A 24,996-nucleotide genomic window follows, 5' to 3' on the forward strand; every position below is an offset into this window, starting at 1 on the left:
GCAAGCGCCTTGTATGGTTGTTGGCTTTACAAATGAATTTCCTAATAACGATATCGAAGATTAAAATGGGTCCAGAAGGAGTTTCGAAAAGTGAACTCATGAGCTGTGATGAGTTCAGCAGGAACGCCAGATTCAATCCCTATTCAGTTCTCGGGGATACTTGGTTTATCTTTTACTACTGGGGGCCTGTTAGTCCATACACGACTTACAGGTTTAGTGTGCCAACGCGAAATGTGAGCTATTTTCAATTCTTGCTTCGGAAACAATATTATATCATCACGTACTCGTTAGTTCAGTGGATAGCAGTTCTAGTTTGAAGAGTGAGCCATTCGTCATACAATTATAAGCGTTCACGATTTCATGTGAAAACTCGGCAACCTAACCTAAACATCAGCCTGCTGAGATTCTAGTCTGATCTTCTCAGCGGGTCGCGATTCCGATCCAGTAGTAGATTCATTCGCAAAGCAGCTATTCTTGAGTTGTTAGGTCTCCTTTGGAGTCGCTCGGATAGCTGTTATCAAATCCCTCCCCTCCTGCCCGATTCCTTGCTCGCCACCTGTCCTGGTAAAACTGGAAAGGCTACAGGGTAACCAGTAAAATTCCAATCATAAAAAAAAGAATCCATGTGTTTGTGATCTAGTGACCAATGAAAACCAAGTAGGGTTGCTAATTATAGCCATTATTCTGTTTTTGAAGCTTGAAGCTACTGCTCTATGTATACCTACCTAATCGCAAGAAATTTCTGTCATAGATTACGTCAATGCCGTGAGGTGGTTTGATCACAGAAAGTCTGTTCTCTTTGTCAATTTTATTTCAAAAAAACAATTTAACATTGTTCCCAGGACACAGTTTATTTACATTATTTGTTAGACGGACACGTGAAGGAGGCAGTCAATTGGACTGCCAAACAAATATTGATGAAAGACAAAATGAATTTGACATCGCTACTGGTCGAAAGAAACGACAGGGGCTATTACTGGATGTACATTTTGTTCCAAAGTAAGTTGTAGGCGGCTCGGCTATGAACATGCAGAAATTTGACTATTGCTTACTGCCTATGACGGTAGCATTGAGGTAAACATGATGGTGACGTCAGCAATGTTCAGTCACTTCATATCGCTTCTTTGAAAATCTCGTTTGTAGAAGAACGGATCATATAGCTCAGGGAACATCGTGGAGTAAGTTGTCCATTTTGAGAATATTTGTATATAACTCATAGCCCGTGCTTTGAGATATGTGCAAAATAGTAATAGTAAGGTACGGACTTCAAAACGATTTGCTACCAAAAAAATCTCAATGTCAACCATCGAGTAGAGAATACTAATTATTTCATGAATGTTTCGAGTACATCACTTTAGAGCAGTTGCAAGGTTGATAAAAATTTTATGTAGTCTAACTTCACAACAGACTTTTAATTAATTCTCTGTGTATATCTTTCTTCAACAGATTTAAAGAAAGGTCAAATAATTGAGCCCGTGGACGTTAGAATAAGGCAAACTTCGGATAATAAATACATTGGAATTATGTCTTGTGAAGTAAGTAAGCATGAAAGTTATGACGTCTTTAGTAGTCTATTCGGGACCATTAGCTAGGGCCTAAGGGATTTTTTTGTAACTGCCAAACCAGTAGGTATCCTCAAACTGGTGGTAGGACCTCTTGTAAGTCCGCGCGGGTAGGTACCACCACTCGGCCTATTTCTGCCGTGAAGCAGTAATGCGTTTCGGTTTGAAGGGTGGGGTAGCCGTTGTAACTATACTGAGACCTCAGAACTTATCTCAAGGTGGGTGGCGTATTTACGTTGTAGATGTCTATGGGCTCCAGTAACCACTTAACACCAGGTGGGTTGTGAGCTCGTCCACCCATCTAAGCAATAAAAAAAAGGCATCCATAATGCTGATATTAAATTATGTATTTTTTTATTATTGAACAGTAAAATAGTGAGTGGTAGACAGTAATTTAGAGCCAGTGAAAAGAGCCTTGATACCTAGAAATCTGAGTCTATAGATCAAAGAATCATAGGAAGCCACTAGGGATAAACAGCGGATTTGTACCTGACATTAAATAATGTTAGTTAATAACATTAGTGCGCACGGCGGGAAGTCGTTGGATGCGGAAGGCGGAGGACCGCATTCTGTGGAAGGCATTGGGGAAGGCCTATGTCCAGCAGTGGGCAGATAAAGGCTGATGATGATGATGATGATTAGCTAATGTTGAGCGATTGTCATTGTTCACCATCGGGTGAGCCGTACGCTTATTTGCCTTTAGCAAACAATAAAAGACAACTTTAGCTAAGAGCTCGACCTTCATAAATTACATTCAGTGTTTTCAGTGCGAGTTGTTCTATAAGGTACACAATAAGTAATTATTGTCTATGATAGTGTTATATTTAAATATTGCTCAGTCAGTTAACTTAAAAGAGTACTAAGAAATACAATCTAGAAATCTTTCTTAAATTATTCATTTTTCCAGGAAGAAAAAGTAGGAGTATTATCTAGGATAAAAGATATACCACCAAAGAAAAAACTACAAGAAGAAGCATCTAAGATTGGTTACAGCGGCAGAGACGGCAAGTCCTATTTGTACCAAGGCAATCGATGGATGCCGGTGGCCGAAGCTGATGATCGAGAGATGTGGAAACACTTCCCTTATACTAACAGAAATTACTTCTAACTTAACAGATTGTTAGGAACCGTAAATTTTAAAATGAGAAAGTATTTTTAATTCAATTAATAATTTACCTCAGAGGCAAGACGACACATTTCCAAATGTGATCCAAATACATATCTATATATACTAATATATAAATCTAAGGTGGTTTTTACGTATGTTCCGTTATAACTACTGAACCATGAATCCGATTCACTGGAAACTTGGTATTCATGTAGAAAATACATGTACTTAATGGATAGGCTAATATTTATATGAGTGTTGGACTCCCTACAGCAGTTGCGGAGGCGTTAATGATGAGAATCTTTGTAGGGTTGAGAAATAAATAAATAATAAATAAATAATAAATATTTATTAACAATCACGCCACGTTAACTGGTCCCGTGATAAGTTCGTAAAGAACTTGTGTTACAGGTACCAGATAACGGATATAAATGTAAAATTTTTATTATACACATATATATATTTAATATACATCCATAACCCTGGGAAAGACATTTATATTTATCATACAAATATCTTCCCTTGGCGGGATTCGAACCCGCGACCCCCTTGTGTAGTGACCATGTCACTTACCACTACACCAGACGGCCGTTAAATAATAATGTTAGTTTTAAATGCCCAGCGAAGCGGACGGCTACAGTTAGTTAATATATATAAATATCACATTCTGTTTCAGTAAAAGTTTATAATGAAAATTCAAGAAACCTAACAATATTTTTTCGTATATTTTCACTGGTCGCTTAATATCGCTACATGTTTTATTCGTAAGTTCATACAAAGTGAATATGATAATATAATTCTGTATTTTTTACCAGAACCTCTTTAGCTCGGTATCTGCTTGTATTCATTATTAAAAAAGAATTCATTTCAATCAGAAAAGTAATTTATTATTCCCAAGAAAACTAGCACTAGTGAAAACAATCTCTCCATTTTTTATCCCTTTATACATTTCCATATTTCTTTTATATATGCGGGTTATAAATATCCATGGCCAATTTACCAAATTTTTTAAATTAGTATCAGTCATAAATTCGTTCAGAACTGTCGCTGTGTGGAACACAATTTCAATCCCACGTTTCATTAGGCTCTGTGTTCTCTCGAGGACTTCGGTTTTCCTTTTCTCTCTCTTCTTCTATGGAGGCACCACCGGGACCCGACATAATCGGACGACGTAAACAAATTCCCCAATGTTAAAAAAAAAGGTCCGTGTTCTCGAAAATGCTTTTTCTATGCCTATGTAATTTTCATACTAGCAGAAGAAGAATAAATTATTTTTCAAATATCTTTACTAGTAATTTAATAATCTTTAAATTATTGTCATGAGAGGAATTCCAGAAACTCTCTATATAACAATTATTACAAAACAGCCACTCATTGATTGGTTTATTTCAGAAATCAAAGTGTATTTAAATTTCCGTTCGACAACCTTAACTGTTATTTCATAGCGAAATTGAGGTTATTAATGTTTTTGAGAGAGACAATAACTTTCACTATAACCATACGTATTATGCTCATATTAATTGTATAAAATGGAAATTCATTTAATTTTAAGAAAATAAATTGATGATATATATTCCACTTAGGATGATACTGTGGTCGACATTAAGAAGTACATATGTACTAAACCACCTTAGTTATATCGACCTTATTTTCAGAGAGTAATAATTAATTTTCAGCGTTGGAAACCTAGCGCCATTGTTTAAATTATTAACGCCTATACATTAAGGAAAGTTTATTCAAGTAATTCCGTCAAACAAGCTTCCATTGTGTGGGCAAATATTTGGTTCTATTGTAACAAGCGCTTTAGGGTATTGTCAGCAATTAAGTAATAATTACTAAGATTGTTCATCACTCCATGTTTATTTTATTTTAAAAAGCCTAAAAAAATAATTAGTTTGGTATTTATTACAATGGACTACAGATATCCCTTCATTTTTAACTTAATTACACAAATACCTATTGTTTCATAACGTTTGTGAAAAAATCCGCCATATTGTTTTTAATGGTTGATCTGCGGTTTTTTTTTCAAAAATTTATGACTTGTATGTTTTAAATTATTATTGATAATTGAAAATAATTGACAACTAGAAACAGTGTTATGAGCGTTCTAGTGAAAAATAGATAATTATTTTACTAAGGTTGTAATAAGGTTGTAATGAGTTAATCTTACTGATTGTATGAGTAATATACAAAAATGACGTAGCGCTATTATACGACCCATTTAAATTTTATTCACAAAATAATTGTTAAATTTCATAAGTTTGCATAAACTAAGCTTGAACAGTATATGATAGTTAAACATAAACACAAAATAAGCAACACAGAGTACACACACGACGAGTTCAACGCTCAAGCCGTACCTTCGAAAAACGATTAAACAGTTCAGAACTGGTATATTCTGTAAACTTTACTATGACGTTTATGATCTACACTGTTTTAATGGTGAGGAAGCGGCGTGCAGTAAAGAGCCTGCCTCACTCATAGCATCACAAATGTTGCATTAACCCGTCCATTCAAGAAATAAATTATATAATTTATGAGTAATTTTTTGTGCTGGCAACATCAGATTCGAGCTACACGTTCGTTTTTTTTTTTTTATTATTTTGTTGTCGATTTGTGGAATGATCATTGACACTTTAGGTCAGATCATGTCATTAAAAGACAGTTGGCATCCGAGGAAAAAAAGCGATATGGTTCACTGACATACCGCAGAGGGAATAAGAATCCGTAATGAGTTTTCAATACAATCTAGGTGTCAATAAATTATATTTAGCTAGTCTTTTATGCATTGAATTGACCCACATTAGGGAGATTTAAATGAAATGATTTTCGTGAAGAAAATTGTTACCTGGCATCAAATCGGTTTCATTTGCATTATTCTGTCGATTGAAAAAAGTTTTAAAAAGTTTCGAATAAGAGCATTAAGCAAGTTTTGAAGTATTACAGTTATTTATTATATAAGCTTAATAGTCGAAAGGTAAAAGCAATATAAACCTTGTTTGCAAGGCTTTGTTTACCTTTATATCATATCCTCGAAAAACTCTTCAAGAATCTATACATATGTTTCATATCAATCTATAAAAAGAGGCTGAATAATTCCTTCTCTTTTGCCTTTAATGATTCGTAATTACAACAAAATTCTGTGTTGCTGTTTTGATGATATATGAATCTAAAATTATAGTGAGTTCAAAGCAATCGTAACTAAGAAACTAATTCATGTTATACGAATATTGGTAGAATTTCCCATAAAAATTGGCACGCGCCACATTCAGTTACGCTCTGGTCATTAAGGGAACACCGCAAACACGAAATCGGTGTAACAATTTCAAACTTATTCCGTGTCCATAGAGTCGATATTGGGCTTGAATTATTTTGGCTAGTGAATTATAAGCGTAAAATAGATAATAAGATTTAATACGGGTTCATAAGTTGCGTGTAGTTGCGTTTATTTCGGGGGCGTGTACTACGTCGCGTGTCTCTTGTTAGGAGTCTTCCCGTGACCGATAAATTTGCTCTCCGTTTTAGTCTTCAACAAATGTTATTGTTTGAATTCGGAACGTCAAAGGTGTCAACGAGCGACGTCCGCTATGACGCCTTACCCCTTTCCATTTCCAGCCGTCATGGGCGACACATTTGTTTCTTATTTCTTATAGTCATTAATTTTAAATTCTTTATTTTGTCAATTATAGATAAATAAAAATATCAAACTAATAATACAGTCCACTCTTTTTCACAACGCAACAGTTATTAAAAGCTTTAAAACGAATATAGCGTACTAGCTTTAACCCGCGACTTCGTACGCGTGGAAGTTACTCTGGGATAACGCTACATTTTATCCGCTACTACCGTAGAAGGTGAAAATATTTTTGAATAATATAATGTTAAGGAGCTACTACGTATGTTCACCGATTTCTCGAGAACGCTTGAACCGATTCTGATAATTATTTTTTCTTTTTTTGTTTTGTCCGAAAGGGTAGACTTCCCGAATTGTCCTGTAATCATCAGGATCATGATCTGATGATGGGATCCTGGAGAAACCCAGAAATATCTACAATTTTCAAAGCCTATCTTGAAGTGATTTAGGTTTTTCTTACTATTCTTCTTATTGTGTGCCGCCGCACACCGGTCGGCCAGCGCCTTGTACATCATTATTACGCGCTTGATCATTATTGCGATGTTAAATACTTGTAATGAATAATGTATTTTTTTTTATTACCTAGATGGGTGGACGAGCTGACAGCCCACCTGGTGTTAAGTGGTTACTGGAGCCCATAGACATCTACAACGTAAATGCGCCACCCATCTTGAGATATAAGTTCTAAGGTCTCAGTATAGTTACAACGGCTACCCCACCCTTCAAACCGAAACGCATTACTGCTTCACGGCAGAAATAGCCAGGGCGGTGGTACCTACCCGTGCGGACTCACAAGAGGTCCTACCACCAGTGATTACGCAAATTATAATTTTGCGGGTTTTGATTTTTATTACACGATGTTATTCCTTCACCGTGGAAGTCAATCGTGAACATTTGTTAAGTAAGTACTTATTTCATTAGAAAAATTGGTACCCACCTGCGGGATTCGAGTACCGGTGCATCGCAACAACGAATGCACCGGACGTCTTATTCTTTAGGCCACGACGACTTCAAAATTAAATAGTGTAATAAAATTAAATAGTGTAAATTGTCGGATTGTGTAGGACCTCTTGTGAGTCCGCACGGGTAGGTACCAACACTCTGCCTATTTCTGCCGTGAAACAGTAATGCGTTTCGGTTTGAAGGGTGGGGCAGCCGTTGTAACTATACTGAGACCTTAGAACTCATATCTCAAGGTGGATGGCGGCATTTATGTTGTAGATATCTATGGGCTCCGGTAGCCACTTAACACAAGGTGATGTGTGAGCTCTTTCACCCATCAATGCAATAACAAAAAAATTAAAAATTAGTAGCAAAATAATGTTTACTAGTTTATATTATGAAACTACAGTAGGCAGATATCAACCCACCAACCAATCAATTTCAAGGCGTATATACCGATCGATACAAACAGAAAGTCAGCCATACAATTGGGATATCGAACGCGTCTCTGAAAATAGAACGTGTTGGTATGTATAGGCTCCGATAATAGTAAAAAAACCTCTATAGCTACCTACATACGTTAACTTTTCGATTAAGAACCACAAAAAAAAAACAGCTTTGTCTCTATACGCGTATACGTAATTAAAAATAATAATACGTGAAGCAAAAACTTTGTATCGATCTTTTTACGAAAATTGCGAGGACGGAGGAGTATGAAATTTTCCACACTTATAGAGAATATAGAGAAGAAGTGCACAATGCTAATATTTTTTTTAAATAATGCATAAAAGATACATTAAATCAATAAAGAAAACATTACACACATTACATACCATGTATTTGACGCACACACGCATGCATACTATTTATTGTCAAACTTTTGTTCTTGACGTTTGTTCTCAAATTGAGAATAGATTAAATATTGTTTGTCTTTGTTAATATTTTTTATAGTGTAGTCTTGGCGAAATTTGTGATTATAGAAGTATAAATTACAATCATAATAGTGTACAAACTTAAAATTCCAATTAATTATAGTCGAATTTCGACTACTGCGGGACCTCTAGTTAAAAATAATTTAATAACATAGCACTCTGTCAATCATCTTGTTAATAACTCCAACACCTAGTCTTAATCACGGATGAACATAAAGCGTTATCCGATACGTATCTTCAGCGGCGGACGGCTTTTAACAAGACAAAAACATATCACTCCCACGTTGGCGGCTCACTTGTCACAAGACGACTACACGTTAATTCATTAGCCGTTATAAAGCCCCTATTATCATAAAAATCTAGTAGAAAATAATCTTGGGACCGAATAAATATGCCAGATGGAAATTTAGGATCGAAAGTTTGGGGCATGGGGCCCCGCTGAGATAAAACAGCCCGCGCGTCGACTGTGGCGCTACAACCTTTTTTTTTCAACAATATGACTTCTAAAGAATATACATATATTTTTGACTGTCATCGGGAACTAATTTCGTGAGCTTTTTTGTGGTTTTTTCTGTTAAATAATTATTTTGTAAAGCGCCGCTTTGAAAGCTCTACGTGCGTGTGCCTATTGCGTCGTTACGACATCGTTAAATGCTTCGAAATGAACTTTTCCGCACACATGTACAGCGGGAACATTTAGAACTTCAATTTTTTTATTGATTAAATATATGTATTGCTCATTGACACCATATGTATTAGCAAGTACTGTTAGATTTTTAAACAACAAATTTTCCTTCGTATTTCTCGAAATCGATATAAAAATTTGTGACATAGTATATACTTATATAATATGTAAAATTTTATAATAGTAAAACTGTTTTTATTGTGAACTGTTTTATTATATTGTTAATGTTGAATAAGTACTTACCATAAACACCAGTTTCATATTATAAGTGATAATATGCAGCTTAAAAAATTCTTAAATAGCAAACAGAATCATCACAAATCATCATTTTTTAATCCTGTTGCTACTGGTCGGGATATTAGAACGACGTTATAAAATTACTATATTGTTATCGGTTCTTGATGCGTGTGCAAATTTTCAAGTTAAACGACCGTCCTAAAGTCGATAAAAATTACATTTTTTTATGACTTAGTAGGGTGGACGAGCTCACAGCCCACCTAGTGTTAAGTGGTCACTGGAGCCCATAGAAATTTACAACGTAAATGCGCCACCCACCTTGAGATATAAGTTCTAAGGTCCCAGTATAGTTACAACGGCTGCCCCATCCTTCAAGCCGAAACGCATTATTGCTTCACGGCAGAAATAGGCGAGGGGGCGGTACCTACCCGTGCAGACTCACAAGAGGTCCTACCTCCAGTTCAAAGATTTATTCAAAGATTTCGGTACATACAAACAAACATCCACATAAATCAAGCTAATAAAAGCATGTTAAAACGTGTAAGTATCCAATAAGATATTGCAACATAATGTAGGTTAGGTCAAACGACAAGATACCACCATCAATCATGTACAGCCGTCAGCTTTCTGATGATGAATAGCTCCCGGACCCTGAGGGCAGGACGAAATGATAATTACAACTAACTTTCGATCAGGATCAGGTGTTAATTTGTTCTTTTAAATGCAAGACTTTTTTTTTACGAGAAAGACTTAAAAGTTTTCACATAAACAATAAAAGTCTAACAAAAAAAAACAAGAACTTTACAAATGTCAGTTTTCTCGATAATAAGATAAATATTATGTACTAAAAGATTAATTCTAGTTTCCACTCTATTAAAACTAATATCTAATAAATGAATAAAAGTAATAATTATTTAGGTAAAGCTACTTATAAATAGAAAATCTGCGTTAGCTCACCGCCGGTTGGCAGAGTTCCCAGAAGGCTGGCAGCATTTCCACGCTGGATAGCAATATGTACTTGTTTGTAATTTTATATAGATGTGTTCAAATATTGACATAGGTATATTTAAAAGGTATAGTTATGAAAGATTTTCAGTTTAATATTTTATAATAGACCAATGAAACTTGGCCCAATGATTATGATTACACTCCGTATTGCGTCAGCTTACTAAAACCTCCACGATTTCAGTATAACTATAGTGTATGAATCAAATTAACTATATTAGTTCGCGGTTGCAATGCTAGGTAGCGATTTGGCTTTGTTGAGGTCCTTGGTCGACGACCATTTATAACCAGATGGGCCGTATACACATCTAGCTATAAAGGTAATAGACAAAAATCGTCCTTATAATTACTAGAGCACTGACGTTGCTACTACGAAGTTTCCCTGAAGTGTCAACAAAAAGTGTATCGAATGTCAAATCAATCCGATAAATCATTTGCGACTGTATCCACTACGAACTGACTATAAGGAAATAAATATTCAATTTTACGAACTACAATAAAACCGGACAAAAGCTGGTCACAAAATGAAGAGAGACTTTAGAACGCTTTATGTACATTAACTTCCCAACCTTGCTTTAGGAATTTGGTGATTCGCAATATATCATAGTTTTTTTTACCACAACGATGTGTGGTGAATGTTTAGTGTATTAAGTTTCTTAGTTACTAATGTACTAATACTTAGTGTATAGCCATAGATTGATATCAGAGTCGCCAATGGCTTAAACAAGTCGTTGTCGCCGTTGAAGACTCATATCAAATCTTGCCTACAAAAGGAAATGCCAATTATAATAAATTTCAGCAAAAACCAATATACGGCCGAATGGTTTCAAGAATTAGTAATTATTCTTTTACAATGGCATATTAAATTAAATTAAATTATTCTTTTACATCGATTGTTTCTATACGACCATGCGGAAAAGGTGCACATTCCTGATTTGCCGGGTCCGGGTCAGCCCTAACAGCATCCTGAAGGCATTAGCAGACCGTGACTGTCGGTTGGTACTTGAAACATTGTACCATGGTTCACTTGCGGACTAAATGATAATAATAATATTTGGTTCGAAGTAAGCATCAGTTGAATGGAATATTTTAAATATATGCAACTGAAAATTATTTTTAATAATTTATTTTTTATTTCATTTGTTTTGATAATTTTAAGTATGTTTCAATGATACTATGTACACATATGGACTTGTTGTTGCTGTATGAAATAAAATAAATCATTCATTCATAATAATATGATGTCGTGATGATCAAATATGTTACGATTATAAAATAAAGATGTCTCGATCATTCCATAAATGGCTAAAATATGTAAAACAAACAATAATGCTCGGAAACGATACGACATTGTCTATACTTATCTTACGTATATACGTGAAGCAAAAACTTTGTATCCGTTTTTACGAAAATTGCGCGGACGGAGGAGTATGAAATTTTCCACATTTATAGAGAATATAGAGAAGAAGTGCACAATGCTAATATTTTGCTTTAAATAATGCATAAAAGATACATTAAATCAATAAAGAAAACATTACACACACTACATACCATGTATTTGACACACACACATATACTCTTTGTTTATTGTCAAACTTTTGTTATTGCTTAAAGTCTGAAGTCAAATTGAGAATAGGTTAGTATTGTTTATCTTTAATATTACGAGTATTTGTCTATAGTGTAGTCTTGGCGAAATCTGTAACAATAGGACCATAAGAATGTGGAAACTTATAATTTCAATTAATTATAGTCGAATTTCGACTACTGCGGGACCACTAGTGATGCTAAAACTTTAAGCTATATTTCGGTTCTCGTCGTATAAAACGCAAGTATACCTTGTACACACAAAGAGTGTAGAACTAATTATTATTAGAGGCGTCATAACAAAGGGTGCGACTTTGTGCCCTGAGGGAAGCGGGCTTCGGGTCGCGGCTCAATTTGTTAAAACTCGCTTGGAATGTCCGAGTTGTGCACTGCTTGCAGTTTGATATACGTACTGTTGCGTCCAAAAGTGCGATCTTCGTTTAAATAGCACAAACTAATGATAAATCCAATTAATGCAAAGACATCAACTACTACACTAATATAACAATTACTGCATCATTAAAATTACTTCTACTGTTTACCTAAACTCGCTTTTATTTATATAATTATACCAACTAGAGGTCCCGCAGTAGTCGAAATTCGACTATAATTAATTGGAATTGTAAGTTTGTGCACTATTATGATTGTATTTTATACTTCTATAATCACAAATTTCGCCAAGACTACACTATAAAAAATATTAGCAAAGACAAACCATATTCTATTCTCAATTTGACCGCGGACGTCAAGAACAAAAGTTTGACAGTAAATAGTATGCATGCGTATGTGCGTCAAATAAACGGAATGTAGTGTGTGTAATGTTTTCTTTATTGATTTAATGTATCTTTTATGCATTATTTAAAAAAAATATTAGCATTGTGCACTTCTTCTCTATATTCTCTATAAGTGTGGAAAATTTCATACTCCTCCGTCCGCGCAATTTTCGTAAAAAGGGATACAAAGTTTTTGCTTCACGTATTAATATATAGATATATGGCAATACAATTCCCAACGAAAAAGTAAAACAAAATAATTACTTATACTCATCTTAAATTCACGAAATTTTATATATTTTACACATTGCAATAGATTATTCTATTTAATTGATTGAATTTGTGAATGAACATCAAGCATGTATTTTTAGAAAAATTGTTTTAAACTGATTATACTAATGTTTCATTATATCCATAAATTCCATTAATTTAAATCAAGACATAGTCATCCTATTTTAGATTTATTTATCGTTGAAGTTTTGTGCTCGACAGTACAGCAGAGCGACCCCTATGAAAAAGACCCCAGCCCCAAGATAGGCGGGAGTGTCAGAAAAACAGCTCGCAGCCGCAATGAATAGCAAAAATTTAAATTTCACGCAGCTAAACCGGCTGAGGGTCTGTACTGGACCGGAGAAATGCGGCCGAAGGTATAAAATGTAAGCGGTTAATTATTATTTTTTCTGTGCAGTTCGAAATTTAATTTTTACTTTAACGGCAGAAGTTATTAATCGATTGTCGGAAAATCAAATAGTTTTGACTACAACAAAATAACAAGTTGATCACAGTTTTGTAGGACTACTAAAGTATTGAAGGAAATAAAAAACAAAACACAAAATAATAATAAAAAACTTCAGAGGTGTCAAGGGACACCCGGATGGAACGAAGTTCCTTTCGATTAATTAGTGAAGGAATTGTAATTTTTTTTTTAAGTTATAATAATAAATTACGGCATTATGAAGAAGAAAAAAACAATACTATGAACTAAATTACTATTGTTGAAACGCTATCTCGAGAAACTGTACTCATTACGCGGACCAATCGGATACGAGCAATGTCACGCAATAAGCGCCTACACGTTGATTGGTCAGAATGACGGACCTAAAAAGTGTCGTGACAACTTTTCGTAAGAATTTTTTCCGTCTAGCCCCCTTTCACAATTTTCGTTTCAATTATTATTTTTCCTACCTAAGCTGATAGCCTTGAGAGGCTATGTCAGCGTAACCGGGCGAGTAGGTGAGCTCACGGTGCTCAAACCTGACGTTGTTGCTAACACGAACCCTAGCAAGAGCCGTGCTTTCCAGAATCTACCACCGGATCGGAATCGCGACCCACTGAGAAGATCCGGCGAGAAAGTTAGTGTGCTAAAAATCAATAACACATCAAAGACGCACTGTATTTTATTAGGAGTTTAAATTATTTTTAATTAATTACGTGTAATTCGAAGAAAATATTCGTTTTATCGTATATATAAAAATACTCTAAAGCGAATGTATTATATATTTTTTTATTCCTGCTAATTTCCCTCAAACTATTCAGTTTGTCATTAAATGTTTTTATTTCGTAGAACCTGTTAAAAAGGCGATAATTAGACGTTCGCTTATTCATTACACCACAGAAGTAAGTACTATAGGCTGGTACAACTTAATGCTTCCGACGGCCTCGTTCAGCCATTGTTTCGGCTACGCAGTAGTATGTCGTTGATTTACTGTTGACGATTTGACTCAAAATTCATTTACAAACTTGAAAAAAAATGATATCTAAATTAATTTAAAATATAAACATAAATCAATGTATGCACCTGCAAATTACAAGTGTTTTTGTTTGTCCATGAATGAAGTGTCAATAAACGATGACTTTCCCATAGTCGAATCCATATTAATAGTATAAACCCCTCCTGGTTGAGCCTTAGCTCGTCCACTTGTCCACTTCAATCATAAAAAAAAGTATTTGAAGGTCTCTTGGTTTGTTTGTCAATCTTTCACGTCAAAGAAAATAGTATTAGGTCAGGAGTATATCACTCTTCTGGCTACTGTTTATTCCGAAAAAATATCTCATTCCCGCGGGAAGCTACACTGGTGCTTTTTCTTTGACGAAAAAACCGTGAGTAACAGCTAGTTAAAATGTTATCATTTTATTTAAAAGGTTTTTTTGCTTAGACTACTTACTTTTTAATTTTTAAGTATAAAGTTACAAAATGGAAGGCTATTGTAAGTTATCGTTAATTGTAAATTATTATGATTAGAAAGTCTGCGTTTACTGGAAGCTGGTTGTATTGTACCCTTATTACTACCGTGAAGTGGGCATGCATTTTTTAGTAAAAAAAATTTCGCCCATTTCCGCCTAATATACTGTCACTCCCCATCATCTTTCCATAAAAGTCTTCCATATATAACAAAATTTCATGATTTCCGTGAATAATAATTTAGATGTTTCTCATTGATTTTTTTTACTTTATAATCTGTGGTACTTAAAGTTAGATTAATCTAGATAAGTCTTGGACTGCAGTACAGATCAAGAACGCGTGCAAGTCACGTGCTGCATTGACATAAATTTCGCGCGCAAACATTGACAGAAGTGCATAGATTACGTTGTAAGGGTAGAGTAGTTGTTGGTAAACATAGAATTAGGAATGAGATAATTTTTTATTCAGCATTCGTAAATGGTTCATTATAGAAAATGTTATATACCTTTTTTCTTTATAAGCGTCTCAGGCGGCCTTGACTGTGCCATTGAAGACGTTTACATACGACGATGACGATCATATAATTCAATGATAATAAGAGCTTATGTAGTGTAATGAGCTTAATACATCATCCTCTGAGAATTTTACAATATAGAGGCAATGATAGGACCTCTGTTCTATGACGAACTGTATGATTTATTGCTTAATAATGAAAACCAAGTAAGGGGAGTGGTAATTTTGATATTGATGCTTAATAACTTGTCGCCTAATGTGGGAAAATTACTGCTCTAATGTAATTACGTAATGTTTGTGTAAAGACTAGCACAACTGAATGCGTTTATTGAAATTGAGGAGTGAATTGTTTCCATTTGCGTAGTGTAGTTAACATTTAAAAAATTAAAACAACAAGAAACTATTAAAAAAAGCTGCGGTCATTCATATACCTGAATAAATCGATCTAGCTACGATTTATTTTCAGAAAATGTTGTTTTATTCGTGTTTTCAATAATCAACTTAATCGATAATCAACTTTATGACTCTTCCCGACATCTATTAGCGAATAATAATACTATTTTTCATAATTGAGAGTAACTAACTGCTTTAAAGACACAATAACACTAACGATATTTCAGCAGATGGCGTTGTTAAGCCACCCGAAGCCAATGAGTATTTGGTCTAAGGTTAGACCATGAAAATGAATTGTTTATTTATATTATTTGTGTCTTTTTAACTCACGTGTTCACTTAAAAATGCCTAAACGATCTTGAAATATTTCATCATTTTATCAATATGTAATTCGTATTTAAATATAATTTCTAAAAAACTCAATTTGTCAACAACAAAAAAATACCGTGCAAAGCTCGGTCATCGTCTAGTCACAATATAATTAGCATAATATATAATTATGCTTTATTTATATATTGTTCGTTCTAAATTTATTATTGCGTGATCTAATCTTGACAAAAAAATATGAATTTGAAAGTTCTAATTGTTCTAATTGTTCATTAGAATAAGGTGCTTTCTTTTGGCCTCTGCTTTGAAATAGTTCTCGTTCAGCTAGTACTATAACATTTTTCTTTTACTACCCGCGCCGTAAGTTAAAGTTATTTAGGTCTGTGCTGATTTTTGTAGATTTCGACACGTGGTCAAAGGCCTTCTATCCATTAAATTGCATATTTAACGCCTTGACTGCAGTGTAGGTCACCAGTCCCCTATGTGGCGCACTGAAGTAATCATATCGATTTTTGTCACTAAGCGTCTCGATTGGCTTATTTTTCCTTCTTTTATTTTTTAATGTATGTTTTAGTCTTTTAGGTCTCTAAGAAATAGATTCATTCTCAGTATCTTCGGTTTCGTCTTTCCCAGAGTATATTAGTATTTCGGCGCCTTAGAAATAGAAAATGAAATAATTACTTCAGTGCGCCACGTAGGGTACCGATGACTTATATGACAGTCAACGTGTTAAGAATATTAATTTTTTTTTATGAATCTTGTAGGCATACGGCTTCTTTTGATAATGAGCGGTTACTGTCGCTCTTGGATATCAGCAATATCAGGGACAAAGTTAACACACTGCCAACCGCTGTGTACGGCTTCCGTCCCTTCGATTCCCACCCTTCGAGTAGAAGCGGAGTGCTACCACTTCTAGTAAGGATGGTGGTATTTATTCGTGTATACACAATCTACCAGCCGATTAGTAGCAGCGGTATATAGTCTATAAGTAACTCTTACGTAAGGCCACAAATGTTTTCCTTCAATAAAAAAAATCCATTTGTCTTGTATTCACATTTACACAATAGTATAGACTAGTGGCCCCGCAGTAGTCGAGATTCGACTATAATTCATTGAAAATTTAAGATTAAACATTATTATGGTTCTATTGTCAAACACTATTATATTTCGATAATATAATCACAATATTCGCCAAAACTGCACTATAGATCAATAATATTAAATGTTCGATTCGAACCCAGCGACCTCGTGGCAGCCTAGGGCTACGAAAACCAGCACGAGGTGCGCGTCGAACATGTGCCGCGATTCGCGGCGCCGTATGTACTATTTTAACAAAATATCATGCAATCACTCACCGGAACCGATGCCTTCGTCTTCTCACGCCGTATCACTTAGGGAGAAGGGTATAGGGCAGGAATGGATAAGGATTAGCGATGATACAATACTTTAGCGTAGACCGTCAATATACAGGTACCGGTAAAATGGGGCGATTAGGGATTGAGAGGCGAATCGGGAAAAAACCGGGAAAATCTTTCGACGCTCAATATAAGTTTTATATTCGTTGCAAAATCTTCCATTTTTTGTAGTTTAATAGTAGAATGTTGAAAGTTCACAAAACAACTCTGAATATGCATGATAATAGCTGCTAACTTATAAAAAATCGCGTTTCAAATTAACTTCCTGTGGTGGTAATTATTTTAGTGCTAGAAACTTTGCTCTCTTTTATTTATTTGATAATAATAGAAGACGACTATGATTTATAAACGTTATTTAGTGTTTGAACCAGCATATATATTAAAGGTAAGTCTCAGTTGTTATTGGTTTTAATGTATTTGATTAAATAAAAATACATGTAAAAATCTGTTGTTTTTGGGGATATTGGGGACGTCTTAGGTATAAATAACAACGAAAAAGAGGTCAATTGGGATGAGAATACGTGAAATGGAAACGACCTAAGTATAAATAGGTACAGGTTTGTAGGGTTGTCTATGTAGTTATAACAATATTTTTTAAATTTGTTGGTAAAAATCTGGTTTATCGAAGTGAAATTGGGAATAAGTCTTTAGTTGAAATAGATAAGCAATTTAATATAAGTAAGTCGATTTTGCAGAGACATGTAACAAGATCAATGAAATCTCAAGGTGGACAAAAATGTCTAAGTAATACATAATAAAATATTTAATATTTTTTCAGAGTAGGGGTATTCATCTGATTAATCCATGGAATAACCGACACACCTAATCTCTTAACCCAGATAGAAATATCAGCACTGTCGATTGCACCTATAATTGAGGTGATGTCTGCCATGTACTTTTGTCAGTTTTTCAATTTTTGAAGTGAAACTTCCTTATCGGCGTTGGAAAAAAATTTACCGTCACATTTTTCGGTTACGCGTCACATTTTTCCGTTACGCGCCATCTTTTAATTAACGGCTGTATGTTCTGAAGTATGGATGCGCATTTGAGAAACTGACCTCATGTCTCAAGGTGGGTCACGGAATACATTTTGTAATTGCAATAATCCCAGGTAACCCACTTAATATCACGTGGACCGTGCTATTATTGTTATTACGTAAAATAATAGGAAGAAAAGTACCAGGGTATTATGATATCAAAGAGATGTATTATTATAACTTTACTCTGACGTACAGCCTTCTTTATTAATTAACGGCTGTATGTTCTGAAGTATGGATTCCGATTTGAGAAATTGACCTCATGTCTCCAGGTGGATTACGGAAATCATTTTGTAATTCCAATAATCTCAGGGAGCCCACTTAATAATATCACGTGGACCGTGCTATTTATTACTGTTATTACGTAAAATAATAGGAAGAAAAGTACCAGGGTATTATGATAGCAAAGAGATTTATTAATAATTAACGGCGGTATGTTCTGAAGCATGGTTTCGGATTTGAGAAATCGACCTCATGTCTCAAGGTGGGTCAAACTTCACGAACCTCAGGAACCCCATTTAACACCACGTGGACCGTGCTATTATTATTAATTTATAGGAAGAAAAGTACCAGGGTATTATGATATCAAAGAGATGTATTATTAAAATGCTGTAATAATCTTAGTAGCAAAAAGGTAAAGTGAAATAATTGTATTATTTGTATTCATGTCTATGATAATAAAATCCTTTTGTTTAAACTTTATCTAATTTAACTTTATTTAACCAATTTCTAGAAAGTTGCATGTAGATCATTTTTCGAAAAATAAGGCCATAAACAAGTTTCACTTCTTCCGTGTGTACACTAGTACACGCACACATTTTTTTTTATTGATGATCACTTTGTTGGTGCAACTAAATAAATTAATTAATTAAAACTATATATAAAAATAAAAGTAGTACCAACCCTAGCAAATTTCTCATTTCGTCCCAATTAACCGCAATTTTCGGGTAAATAGGGATTACACCTATTTTTGCATTTTTTGCTTAAACTGGAATGCTAGTTGCATAATTTTAAATTAGACAACAAAGATGCCCCTAAGACTCAATCATTTTGATCCTTATATAGCATTATATACATCAACAACTACCTTAAAATTGCTCATAAAGTTGGAATTTGTCCCTAATCGCCCCATTTTACGGTACCGTCCCGTTCGAGAAGCAAGACAAAGTGACAGATGTCAAATCGCGACGGCACCGTCAAATCGCGACCCGTGTTGCCGTGGTAAGAATTCAAAAATAACGGATTGGTTTCGAACAAACAATATTAATCTATTTTCAATTCGACCACAGATTTTAAACAATAACAAAAGTTTCCCAATTGATAGTAAAAAAAAAATACATTTTTATGTATGTGTTGTGTCAAATACATGGTAGTGTGTTTAATGTTTTCTTTATTGATTTATAGTATCTTTTATGCATTACTTAAAAATTTTTTTAGCATTGTGCACTCCTTCTCTATATTCTCTATAAGTGTGAGAAATTTCATATTCCTCCGTCCGCGCAATTTTCGTAAAAAGGGGTACAAAGTTTTTGCTTCACGTATTAATATATAGATAGTGGCATATATTGTGTGTATGACGTTTAGGTTCTGACCGACGAAACTAAACCAAGACGCACCTATAATTAACCGTAAAAATATTCTCAGAAGAACGTCAACAGAAAACAGAATAAGACGTTTCGCGAATATATTATTCTGTACGTATACTTGTCATCCTACATCACAACTTGATTGACTGTACGGTATTTTTTTGGCTTTTTAACGTTTGTAAGTTGAAGGTTGTATGCTTGTATCATTTTTTATGTAGTCCTCTGTTGTTGTTAAGGTCAGCGACGCGTCCGATTTAATTAATCGATTTTAAGTTTTTCGGAGAGCGTACCTGCATCTAAATCTTTAAATAAATCTAGAGCCCGATTGCCACGCCACATCTATCTTCCTTCTTCCTCTTTCATTACTGAAGGTGTGTTAAAAAGCCTCCGAATTGGTAGTTACAGTCTTAAATCCCGCTCGGCTTACTTAGCATTGTTGTTATTGAGAGACCAGTGAGATCTGTTACTACTGGTACTGGTGAGTTATTATTACTGGTGGTAGGACCTCTTGTGAGTCCGCGCGGGTGGGTACCACTACCGCGCCCATTTCTGCCGTGAAGCAGTAATGCGTTTCGGTTTGAAGGGTGGGGCAGCCGTTGTAACTTACTTGAGACCTTAGAACTTATATCTCAAGGTGGATGAGCTCACAGCCCACCTGGTGTTAAATGGTTACTGGAGCCCATAAACATCTACAATGTAAATGCGCCACCTACCCTGAGACATAAGTTCTAAGGTCTCAGGTATAGTTACAACGGCTGCCCCACCCTTCAAACCGAAACGCATTACTGCTTCACGGCAGAAATAAGCAGGGTGGTGGTACCCACCCGCGTGGACTCTCAAGTGGTCCTACCACCAGTAAATACCAGCATCAAGAGTATACACATTCTAAGGTAGTAACAATGTACCTACACAGAAATCTGTCTAATGAATATGATTTAAGCTCTTACGGCTGGAACACAAATGATGTATGAAGTTAAAAAAAATACGCCTTCAATACAGAAGTTAATTTACACGCATTACGCACAAGCAACGAGAATTCGAAGCGGGCAATCAAATCAACGGCACGTGAATCGGAACGCAATACGTCTGAACACGTGCTCCGATATTTTATTGTTCTTTTTTTTTTTTTTGTATAAAGCTCCTTATTATTATGTTTTTCCTGGCAATTTCCCGAAACAGAACTTCTTTGAAAACAGTTAACAATCCAATAATAGCTTAGTCTTATCTTAACATCATCATCATCATCATTATCCTGCCCTTCTCCCAGTTACCTGGGGTCGGCGCAACATGTTTTCTCCTTCCATACTCCTCTATCATATACCATTTCGCTCACTCCCCTCTTACCCATATCGTCTTTCACGCAATCCATCCATTTCTTCTTAGGTCTACCTCTTCATAATTTCTACTCTTCTAGTCTTATCTTAACATTAACAAGAAAACGTCCTTAATACGTTGACTGCCTAGTAGTATTAAGCGCCTGGATTGCCTAGTTTTGCCTTCTTTTGTTTGTTAATGTATAATATGTTTCAGTATTTTAGGTCACTAAGAATAGATTTATTCTCATTATCTTCGGATTTGTCTTTCACAGAATGTACTAGATACTTAAGCACCTTAGTAAGAAGATCGAAGAGAGAAATCGACATAATTACTTTAGTGCGCCACTTAGGGCACCGGTCACTCACATGGCAATTAACTTTAATATATCACAGAGATTTATATAAAAAATCCTTATTGTGCTTCATGATCAAAGTTGACTCTGAGTTGATTACTTATTGACATAGAAAAATTGGAATCTGCCAAGGTGTTGTGAGCTGCTTAATTGCATCACTTCGCACTCACAGAGGAGAATGAAAAGTCTTTCTGACAAAAAATAGAAATGATGATGAACATAGAAATCATAAAATCAAGTGATATTGTAAAAAGATATTGTAAAAAGAACAATCAGACTAGATGGACTGAGAAATATAATTTAAAACGGTTATTAAGAGGTGAGAAAAAGAAAAAAGGACGGTAGAGTAAAATATGACTTTCTGCAAACCAAGTTAATGGTAAATAATTATCAGAGGTAAGCAGTATTTTGTTTTTAATAATGTATTTTACATAAATTACTTTTAACATTATTTGTTAGCCGGCCTAAAAATATATGGCGCCAACAACATGATTTGTTTAACAATAATAATTACAATACTTTATCAAATTCTTAATGGTAATTATAACGTAATTTATTATAAATATTTATACTTTGTTAGTATTCGATTATTTAAACAGTCGTTTTTTTTTTAAACAATAATATAAACATTAAACACATTCTGAACATTTTCTTTCCAATTCATTTCAAAACAGTGTCGAGTAAATATTAAGTATTGTAGAATAACAATTTCATCTTGCTAATAATAAATAAATGATAACATAGAATAAACTAAACTATATATCATGTTAATTATAGCCAATAGTGGCGTTTGGGCCCATATATACGTGTCTTACCAAGCGACTTTTATCTAGAATTATTTTTATATAAATAATTAAGGCGGCAAGATGTATTAAAATGTAATGTATGTAATATTACGGTTTTACTTAATTTTATTGAATCGTATACTAGTCTTTCTAACTCCGGGTGTACTATGGATGCCTCCAACAAACTATACGTATCTTTAGGTGAGCTCAAGCGTAAATGTACCAATAAAACCATATTTCTCCGGCGTTCCCACAAACAAGCGGCAGCGCAACCGAGAAAATACATTCATTTTGTGTTATCTACGGCAATTTCGTACAATTTTTAATCAAGCTACCGCCGGTCCCGACCAATATCATAAATTATAGTGTCAGCTGATTGCGTCCGGAGGTTTCTACGTGCTCACGACTGGCCTACGCTTTACAATGCAGGAGCTAGACTTTAGACAGAAAGACAATAAAATTCGCCAAACGAATATTGTAATGAATATTCGAAACTAGAATAGTAGGACGGTGTTAGAAGTATAAGCATACAAAAAAAACTTATAAAATATACACTCATCTTTCAATGGCCTCAAGCTAGAATTAACCCGCTTATTATAGGTTACATTACGGGAAACATGTAAATACGAGACAAGAACAAGCATAATCAGTCCTAAAATTTTAAATATATTTCAAGTAACAAAGCTGAAAGCTCATTGATTATTGGTTGTTAAAAGTGCATAATAGAGTCAAACATAAATTCATGCTTATTCATAGGTACTAAGTTTTCACACAATGATCGAAATTAGACCCTATAATGACAGCTCATGTTTTAGATTCATTTTGTATACTAAGTATAACATTTCAAACATTCATTTACTGGTGGTAGGATCTCTTTACTGGTGGTAGGACCTCTTGTGAGTCCGCGCGGGTGGGTACCACCACCCTGCCTATTTCTGCCGTGAAGCAGTAATGCGTTTCGGTTTGAAGGGTGGGGCAGCCGTTGTAACTATACTTGAGACCTTAGAACTTGTATCTCAAGGTGGGTGGCGCATTTACGTATTGGATGTCTATGGGCTCCAGTAACCACTTAACACCAGGTGGGCTGTGAGCTCATCCACCTTGAGATATAAGTTCTAAGGTCTCAAGTAAGTTACAACGGCTGCCCCACCCTTCAAACCGAAACGCATTACTGCTTCACGGCAGAAATGGGCGGGGTGGTGGTACCCACCCGCGCGGACTCACAAGAGGTCCTACCACCAGTAATAAAAATAACATGACCAGATCTCACTGGTCTCTCAATAACAACAACGCTAAGTAAGCCGAGTGGGATTTAAGACTGTAACTACCAATTCGGGGGCTTTTTAAGACACCTTCAGTAATGAACGAGGAAGGAGGAAGATAGATGTGGCGTCCACCCATCTAAGCAATAAAAAAATTAAAAAAATTCAACATTTTCGAAATTAAATCGTATTATATCTAAAAACAAGTTAGTGAACAAAACAAAAAAAAAAGAAAATAAGACAACAGAGAGAGCAAAACTTTTCACATAAATGTTTTGTTTTTTTCTATTAAAATATATTAATTGATTATGTCTATATTACCACTACTTTTATCACATCATTTTTCACTACATACGTATGCTTGTATGTAACTAATATACAATTATCTATGTTATTACATAAATAATAACTAGCGGTGACACTGTAGACACAGCAGACAGAACGCACTATACAATTTCTTTACGGTGCTAAGGTTAATGATTCAGTAATCTGTGACTAATTCGCACACATGCATGCAAATTATTTCGGTATGCCTTTTGGCAGGACCCGTCGTTATAATCCAATGTAACTAGAAGACTAAGAAGTGATCGTTTGAATTTTTTTTGTCGTAGTTAAGTTAATACTATCAATTGTTTCACCACCTTCTTTGAAGTTATGTAGCTAAAGTGACTACTTCATGTTTATAAAAAGAGGTTTGCTGATTTCTGATGAACGAAGTAATCGTGACCTTTAAAATGCTGCGACTATATCGATGTTCATTTGCCGCAAGTTTACATAATTTTTACAGGAATTATTCCGTACGACTAACTATACCTAACAGCTGTCGCAAATTCCGCCTCCAAATCGAGACTTATAACTGTTTCAAGAAACGCGGAAGATAGTCATTGAGAGACAATACCTATTTGCCATTAACCTCCGAATGCAGATTTTGAACTTTTCAAAAAAAAAAATTGTACGACCATTTTCGCTCCCAACGACTTTAAGGTTATTAAATATATAACGACGCTTGAAAGGCAAACGTGACTAAGCGACAATAACTGCTTTATACATAAATGATAGGTAATAACCTATGATACATAAATGATAGGTAATAACCTATGATACATAAATGATAGGTAATGACCTATCGATGCACAAAAAAAATTATATTTCTAGATCTATTAAAATCATTTCAATCCTACAGCTAGATTTATTAAAATAGATTTTTTTCAGGTATTTCAACTTTAAATTAGTCTACTGTAAAGTTCACGCATTGTCGCTTAGTCACGTTTGCATTTCAAGCGTCGATATGTATATATCTTGCATTATATTATTATATAATTCTTGTAGTGCAACCAACATGGTTGTGACGGATGCGCGCGCGCC

The 24,996-nt window shown here is 34.8% G+C and overlaps 1 long non-coding RNA gene across 1 annotated transcript; it reads left to right on the forward strand.

Annotated features, from left to right (window-relative positions):
• Nucleotides 1–1,446: 1,446 nt before the first annotated feature.
• LOC134200324 (uncharacterized) lies at nucleotides 1,447–3,549 on the forward strand. Its single transcript, XR_009975178.1, has 2 exons — nucleotides 1,447–1,535; nucleotides 2,470–3,549. It is a non-coding gene; the product is annotated as an uncharacterized LOC134200324 (long non-coding RNA).
• The last annotated feature ends 21,447 nt before the right edge of the window (nucleotides 3,550–24,996 follow it).

This window comes from Bombyx mori, chromosome 16, assembly GCF_030269925.1.
Source record: "Bombyx mori chromosome 16, ASM3026992v2".
Taxonomy (NCBI): domain Eukaryota; kingdom Metazoa; phylum Arthropoda; class Insecta; order Lepidoptera; family Bombycidae; genus Bombyx; species Bombyx mori.